This window comes from Ovis aries, chromosome 9, assembly GCF_016772045.2.
Source record: "Ovis aries strain OAR_USU_Benz2616 breed Rambouillet chromosome 9, ARS-UI_Ramb_v3.0, whole genome shotgun sequence".
Taxonomy (NCBI): domain Eukaryota; kingdom Metazoa; phylum Chordata; class Mammalia; order Artiodactyla; family Bovidae; genus Ovis; species Ovis aries.
The window spans coordinates 57,486,172-57,495,082 of record NC_056062.1 but is presented as its reverse complement, the minus strand read 5'-3'; the positions used below and the strand labels follow the sequence as shown (position 1 = coordinate 57,495,082).

General features: G+C 37.1%; 1 long non-coding RNA gene across 1 annotated transcript; it reads left to right on the top strand.

The window, feature by feature from the left end:
• The first annotated feature begins 364 nt into the window (after positions 1 to 364).
• LOC132657183 (uncharacterized) lies at positions 365 to 6,485 on the top strand. The gene is made up of 2 exons (XR_009594972.1): positions 365 to 656; positions 1,458 to 6,485. It is a non-coding gene; the product is annotated as an uncharacterized LOC132657183 (long non-coding RNA).
• The last annotated feature ends 2,426 nt before the right edge of the window (positions 6,486 to 8,911 follow it).

The window sequence follows — 8,911 nt, the reverse complement described above, 5'->3', positions numbered from 1 at the left end:
TGATTGGAAGCTTTCAATCAGCCTTAATATTGAAAACTCAAAAAGCACACTTCTTGCCATAGGTGTAGCAGGATAACCTAGTAGAGCCTGTTCTACTGGCATATATGCCCCTCTGGCTCTAGTCCCATCAAATCTTAGCAACTATCCAAGGTCAAGTTTTGTCAACACTTAGATGGAAGTCATCCAGAGAACACCCCAGGTGTGGCAGGAGATATGTTGATGATTCAGTAGTTGACATTATCCCTTCTGAGTCAATCATTAACCCCAGCATGCTATTATTGGCATTCTGAAGACTTCTGTAATTTGCATGGCTTAAAAATTAGACTCAGTAGAAACTATTGTTGGTAACAGTAGTCAAGAGAAAACACCAAGCCTGGTATAGCTACATTTCAGAACTAATTGACTACATAAGTTTTCTCAAGATCTTCAGGATTTTCTGTAGAGAAATTTTTTGCCTTAATTTAACCATAAAATTATAATTTCCTTGGAAAAATTACTGTGGACAAGATAGCCATGAAAATAGCATCTTGACAGAGTTGTGGGAATAGTTTTCTCATGCCAGAGAATTGCTTGAGTTTCCCGAATGAAAGATGGCCCTATGTGAGTTGCTTGCTGTTGAGCAGTGAGACTATAGAGATCCTTCTCTTCAGGAAAAGGTATGTATTTGAAGAAACAGTAGCTGAAATATTTGTGCCTTTTTATTCTAGTCATTTTCACTTATATTAAGAATGTAGATACTTAAGTGTCATAATTGTATCTTCCTTTCATTGAAACATAACTTCCTGACGTTTAGGAGCAATAATCTCACTACTCCCCTTACATAAGGGATTAACAGGACAGCCATACTAAGTAACAACAATACATACAGCCTGGATTTCTTCCTGGTTCATAGTCCAGATGATACATTCTAGGTTAACAAGTTTATGATGGTAAAATGTTCAAGCAGCTTAAGAAAATCACTTTCAATAAAGATTTCTGAGGAAAAGAGACTAACCTAAAGGAAGCGTGCTGCTGCTGCTGCTAAGTCGCTTCAGTCGTGTCCAACTCTGTGCGACCCCATAGACAGCAGCCCACCAGGCTCTCCCGTCCCTGGGATTCTCCAGGCAAGAACACTGGAGTGGGTTGCCATTTCCTTCTCCAATGCATGAAAGCGAAACGTGAAAGTGAAGTCTCTCAGTCGTGTCTGACCCTCAGCAACCCCATGGACTGCAGCCTTCCTGGCTCCTCCGTCCATGGGATTTTCCAGGCAAGAGTACTGGAGTGTGGTGCCATTGTCTTTTCCTAAAGGAAGCGTGAGGAGGTGTAATTGATCCAGACATACTGACTCTACCAAGAAATATTTTTTTTATGAAAGGCCACAGTTAGAACTGGACATGGAACAATAGACTGGTTCCACATAGGAAAATGAGTACATCAAGGCTGTATATTGTAACCCTGCCTATTTAATTTCTATGCAGAGTACATCATGAGAAATGCTGGACTGGAAGAAACACAAGCTGGAATCAAGATTGCTGGGAGAAATATCAATAACCTCAGATATGCACATGATACCACCCTTATGGCAGAAAGTGAAGAGGAACTAAAAAGCCTCTTGATGAAAGTGAAAGAGGAGAGCAAAAAAGTTGGCTTAAAGCTCCACATTCAGAAAATGAAGATCATGGCATCTGGTCCCATCATTTCATGGGAAATAGATGGAGGAACAGTGGAAACAGTGTCAGACTTTATTTTTGGGGGCTCCAGAATCACTGCAGATAGTGACTGCAGCCATGAATTTAAAAGACGCTTACTCCTTGGAGGAAAGTTATGACCAACCTAGATAGCATATTCAAAAGCAGAGACATTACTTTGCCAACTAAGGTCCATCTAGTCAAGGCTATGGTTTTCCAGTGGTCATGTATGGATGTGAGAGTTGGACTGTGAAGAAAGCTGAGCGCTGAAGAATTGATGCTTTTGAACTGTGGTGTTGGAGAAGACTCTTGAGAGTCCCTTGGACTGCAAGGAGATCCAACCAGTCCATCCTAAAGGAGATCAGTCCTGGGTGTTCATTGGAAGGAATGATGCTAAAGCTGAAACTCCAATACTCTGGCCACCTCATGCGAAGAGTTGATTCATTGGAAAAGACTCTGATGCTGGGAGGGATTGGGGGCAGGAGGAGAAGGGCACGACAGAGGATGTGTGGCTGGATGGCATCACCAACTCAATGGACATGAATTTGGGTGAATGCCAGGAGATGGTGATAGACAGGGAGGCCTGGCGTGCTGAGATTCATCGGGTCACAAAGAGTCAGAAACGACTGAACGACGGAACTGACTGACTGACCAGAATTTGACATAGCTGGGAAAGAACTAAATTAAGAGGCCACTTAGAAGCCAAAACAGTAAATATATAAATATTAAAACTTCTCTAATAAGCTCAATAATTTTTGAAAATTTGAGCTCTACTGAGGAATAACTGACATTAAAAAAATTGTAAGATATTTAAAATGTACAGTGTGGTGAATTGATATTCAAATGCATTGTGTAGATTCTCACAACAATCAAGCTAGCACACTCATCCCCGAACATTTTTATATTTTCTGGTTTTTGGTGGAACCATTTAAGTTCTACTCTCTTAACAAATTTAAGCTACATAATACAGTGTTATTAATGATTGTCACAGTGTTTAACATTAAATATTAGATCCTCACCATTTCCTTGGTGGCTCAGATGAGAAAGAATCTGCCCACAATGCGGGAGATCTGGGTTCGATCCCTGAGTTAGGAAGATCCCCTGAAGAAGGGAATGACAGCCCACCCCATTATTCTTGCCTGGAAAATTCCATGGACAGAGGAGCCTGGCAGGCTACTGTTCATGGGATTGCAAAGAATCGGACACAACTTTCATTAGATCCTCAGACCTTATTCGTCTTATAGCTGAAAGTTTGTACAGTTTCACCAACCTCATCCTATTTCCCCAGCCCCAGTCCCTAGAAATTAGTTTTCTACGCTCTTTAACTATAAGTTTAACTTCAATTTTGGGGTTTGAGGGAGGGGGTTATTTTTTAGATTCCATGTGTAGATGATACCATACTTGTCTGTCTGACTTTCTCATCGTAATACACTCAAGGTTCATCTAAATTGTCACAAACAGCAAGGATTTCCTTCTTTTTAAAGGCTGAATAGTAGCCCATTCTCTCTCTATATATATATATATAATGTCTATATATTATGTCATATATAATGTCTGTATATATATATTTCTATATCTCCATTCATGTATCTATGGACATTTAGATTGTTTCAATTTCTTGCCTATTATAAACAATGATGCAGTGAACGCGGGACTACAGCTATCTCTTCAATATCCTGTTTTTCCATCCTTTGGGTATGTACCTAGAAATAGGACTGTTGAATCATATAACAGTACTGTTTTTAAGCTTTTGAGAAACCATCATATTGTTTTCCATAGTCAGTACACATTATCACTAACAGGGCACACGTATTCTCTTCTCTCCACATGCTTGATAACTCATCATCTCTTATCATTTCGGCAGTAGCCATTCTAACAGGTGTGAGTGATATCTCGTTATGCTATTAATTTGCATTTCCCTGATGATTAGAGACATGGAGCATCTTTTCGTGTACCTACTGACCATTTTTGCATCTTCCTTAGAAAAATGTTCAGTTTCTCTGGCTGTTTTTTAATCATACTGTTTGGTTTTTCATTATTGAGTTTTATTAATTCTTTGTATATTTTGGATATTAACCTCTTATCAGACATGTAATTAGCAAGCATTTTCTCCCATTTAGTAGGTTGCCTTTTCATTTTGTTGACAGTTTCCTTTGCTGTGCAGAAGCTTTTTAGTTCGATGTATTCCCACTTACTTATTTTGCTTTTTTGTTTTGCCTTTACTTCTGGTGTCAAACTCAAATTATTGTCAAGACCAATATCAAGGAGCGTATCCTTTGAATTTTCTTCTAAGAATTTTATGGTTTCAGGTCTTATGTTCAAGGCTTTAACCATTTTGACTTGATTCTTGTGTGTGGTATAGGATAAGGGTTCAGTTTTGTGTTTTCACATGTGGTTGTTCAGTTTTCCTGACACCATTTCCTGAAGCAACTACCTTTCTTTATTACATATTGGCTGACTATATATTTGCTTGTTATATATTATATGTTTGTTATATATTAACTGACTATATGTTCATAGGCTTATTTCTGGACTCTGCTTCTTTGATCTCTGTGCCTGCTTTTGTGTCAATATCACACTGTTTTGATTGCCATACCTTTTTAATATAGTTTGAAATCAGAAAGTATGATGCCTTCAACTTTGTTCTTCTTTCACAAGATGGCTTTGGCTACTCAAAGTCTTTTGGGGTTTCATATAAATTTTAAGATTGTTTTTTCTATTTTTGTGAAAAATACCATTAGAATTTTCATAGAAATTGCATTGAATCTGTATGTTGCTTTGGATAGTATAGACTTTTTCACAATATCAGTTCCTCCAATCCATGAATATGGAATATTTTTCTGTCTGTCTTCTTTTTCTTTAATCACTTATAGCTTTCTTATGGTTTTCAGTGTACGAATCTTTCATCTCCTTAGGTAAATTTATTCCCTGGTGTTTTATTCTTTCTGATGCAGTTGCAAATGGAATTGCTTTCTCAATTTCTCTTGCTGATAGTTTGCCATTAGTATATAGAAATACAACTTATTTTTATGTATTGATTTTGTATTCAGCAACTTTACTGAATTTATTAGTATTGATTTATTGGCTCTAATAGTTTTTTGGTGGAATCTTTAGGATTTTTACACATAACATTACATCATCTGCAAATTGAGATAGTTTTATTTCTTTTCCAATTTGGATGACTTTTGTTTTCTTTATCTTGCTTAATTGCTCTAATTGTTTAATTCCAGTAGTATGTTAAATAAAAGTTGTGAAAATGGGTATTCTTATCTTAGATTTCAAAATTAGATTTGATGCTAACTGTGGGCATGTCACATATAGACTTTATTCTATTGAAGTATGTTCCCTCTGTACACAGTTTGTTGAGAGTTTCTATCATAATTGGATGTCAAATTTTATTAAATGCTTTTTTTCTGCATATATTGAGCTGATCAGATTATTTTTATCCTTTATTTTGAATGTGGTGTATCATATTGGTTGTGGGTACTACCTCTCCATCATCCTTGCATTCCTGGAATAAATCCCTCTTTGTAAAAAATGTTTATTTATTTAGGTCTTAGCTGTGGCTCATGGGATCATCCATTGAGGCAGGTGGAGTCTCGAGTTGTGGTGCACAGGCTCAGTTGTCCTGAGACTTGTGGGATCTTAGTTCTCTGACCAAGGATCAAACCCACATCCCCTGCATTGCAAGATAGGTTTGTAACCACTGGACCATGAGGGAAGTCCCTGGAATAAATCCCTTTTTGGTCATGGTGTGTGATTATTTTAATGTGCCATTGAATTTGGCTAGCTGATATGTTGTTGAAAAATTTTTTACATCTAAGTTTATCAGGAATATTGAACTGTAATTTTTCTTCTGAAGCACTAGATATTAAGTCCAAACCCTGTGCTACTCAAGGAGAAGCCGGGAGTTGTGAATTCCCTCCCAGTAGTATGTCATTGTGCCAGTGGCAGGAATTACACTGAGACTGTGTCTTGGACTTTCCTATGCATTTTGATATGGGTGTCTTCTCTTTAACCCAAAATGTAAGAGTCACTCAGCTAGCTTCTGGCTTTCTCTCAGAAGCAATTGCTCCATGCGGAGTTGTGGATTAGGAGCATCCATGGGAGGAAATGAGTCCAGGAGTCTCCTACATCACCATCTTGAACCAGAACTAAATTGTTGTTGTTGTTGTTTAATTTAAGAGCTGGAAGGGGCCTTAGAGATTAGTTCATACTTGAAGTACAAAATTAGGAAAGTAGCATGTGTGTATATTCCTGACAACTCTAAGCAAATCGAGGCAGTGAAGGAGATCTTTTCAGAGAGCTATGGTCAGCCTCTCGGTAGTCAGGCCCTCTTCCAATTCTAAGGCTCTCTCTTCAACTTTTTCACTGTAACATCCTTTTCCAGACTATGCTTATCTGAATATTTTACAATGTGCCTCCCCTGAAATGTGCCTGCTCTAGCTCCACTTCCCCTCACTACTGGATAGAAAGGGGATAATCTAATAGACTCACTATGAAAAAAAATCTATCAATTGTTAATAATAATGTAATATGTTATCTCCTTAATGTTACCGTTTTGAAAGCTGCTACCCATGCTATAACCCACTGCTTTTTAAATTAATCAGAAAATTAAAAATTTTTTTTAATGTTTTCTGATTCATGTCCTTTCGATAAATAGGTGATGACTAGTGACAGTATGGAAAGGCTTATATTTTACTTCTGTTTTTGGACAAGTGAATCTGAAAAACTGTGGGGTATTCATTTTAAAACAACCATTTTTAGAAACCATAATGCATTCACTGGTCTTTTTTTTTTTTTTTTTTCTTTTAAAAAGCAAGAGAATTAGGAGGTGGAGTAATATGAGTGGAAAGGGGTAAGGAGAAGCATTAGGAAGGAAGTACTGAATAAGAACAAGGAACAGTACCATTAGGAAAGGACAAAATAATTATATATAGTGGAAGCAGAATGCTGTTCTTGTCAAATGAAAAGGAACATATAAATGCTTGCCTGAAATTAAGAGACTTAGTTAAAATTAGTAAAATATTCTTGAAAAAAAATAACCACTTCTGAAATTATGCTGGCAATTTAGTGTTATTTTATGTGTTACTTGTGGTAAGCTAGAAAAAGAATTTTGGCTAAGAAGGGACTCTAAAAAGTGATTAATATAAGTCCCTTTCTTATACATATAGAAACTGAAGCACAGAGAATTTAAATGACTTGCTTAAGATTGAACAGCAGTAGAACTGACATGTGAGTAAATAGCCCCTAATATAATGCTTGAGCTTCCCCTGTAATTCAATTGGTAAAGAATCTGCCTGCAATGCAGGAGACCTGGGTTCAATTCCTAGGTCAGGAAGATCCCCTGGAGAAGGAAATGGCAACCCACTCCAGTATTCTTGCTCTGGCCCATGGACAGAGGACCCTGGCAGGCTACAGTTCATGGGGCCACAAGAGTCAGACACGACTTAGAGGCTAAACCACCACCACAATGCTCAGTGGTAGGTTGAATAATGGCCACCCAAAGATGTCCGCATCATAGTTCCCAGAGCCTGTGATATGTCACCTTAAATGTTAAAAAAAAAAAAAAAAAAAGACTTTACAGATGTGATTAAGGATTATGAGGATTATGAGATAGGGAGATTATCCTGGTTTATCTTGGATCCAGTGTAATTACAAGGGTCCTTATAAGGCAAAAACAGATGGGTCAATGGGTCAGAAGCAGAAAAGAGATGTGATTATGGAAGCAAAGCTCAAAGTGATGTCTTTTGAAAATGGAGGAAGGGGCTACAGTCAAGGAACACAAGTGGCCTTGAGAAGCTGGAAACTCCACTAAAGCCTCCAGCAGGAATGAAGCCCTGCCAACACTGTGATTTTAATCCATAAAACCCAATTCAGATTTCTGACCTCTAGAAATGTAAGAAAATAAATTTGTGTTATTTCCAACCACCAGGGTCACGTGAATTTGTTACAGCAGCAATAGGAAACTAATACGCTTTCCATTTAAACAGCTTAGTTCCTTCCTTAAAATAATCATGAGTGTTATTGAAAGGAACAGCAAAATGCAGGAACTTCACTGAAAATTCAAATTTCCGTTACCAGATAAGCTGTGATACAGTCAGATGACCCAACTGGCTAGTTTCCCACAGGCTGGCATATGAACTAGACTCACCATTTTAAATTAAAAAACAGTAACAGCAAAATTTAAAACAAGGTCCAAAATATGATAAAGGGATTTTAAAATAAAATGGAAGAATCACTTTGTTAAAAATCATTTGGTTACAAGGAAACAAATTAATTCTGGCTAGCTTGAATACAATGGAAACTAGAGGCTGGAAGGGAAGCCAAACTATAGAAAGAACAGGGACTCTTGTAGGAATCACGGTCACCACTTTTTCTGTCTTTCTGTCTCACTCTGCATAGGCCTTTGGTACTTCCTATCTTTGTGCACAGGCTTACCAGAAGCCTACCTCTTCTCATTCCAGGCAATCATGACCACCCAATTTTGACTTTTTCTTATATCCCAATTGTAATCTAACAGATATTGATTGAAGTCACTTCCTTCAAATCTGATCTTCTGATCTTCAAGGAGAGAAATATATGATTAGTCCACTTGGTCAGATGCCCACCACTCCAATTAGCTGGGACTGGTTGAGTCCCATGGGGACCAATCATGGAATGGTAGGGGTCTATGTTTCAGCTCATTAGAGAGTTCATGGGCACAGGATCAGAAAAGGGGAATATGCAGTACAGATCAAATGATCAATATGTCAATCATATCGCTAAACAAGTAGAGTGGAGCTGGATTCAGGCAGAAATTTATAATATTAATCACAATTATTGTTTTAAAGAGAAGATATATATGAATTGAATTTCTCATTAAATATGTAAAAGGATTCTCATTCAAACAAAGCAGTGTAAAACAAAACACATCAATAAAAAACAGACAAAATGTAGGATCAATCACCTAAAGTATATGCTCAAAATTTTTTACGGAATGAACCAAATGAAAAGTTAAACCTGATTAAGTCAAATGAAGAAAGAGCAAATGGACAACAGAAGTCAATAACACTACAAATAAGAAATAAAATACAACCATAGATACCCAGAAGAATTAGAAAAACAAGAGAGTGCCATGTACAACAGATGGAAAAAAGGTGAAAGTTATATAGAAAATGATAAAATATTACTCCAGTTCAAACAGAAAACCAGTAATTCAGAATTTTTTAAATGTAAATGATAGCTCTCTTTCCATATTTTTT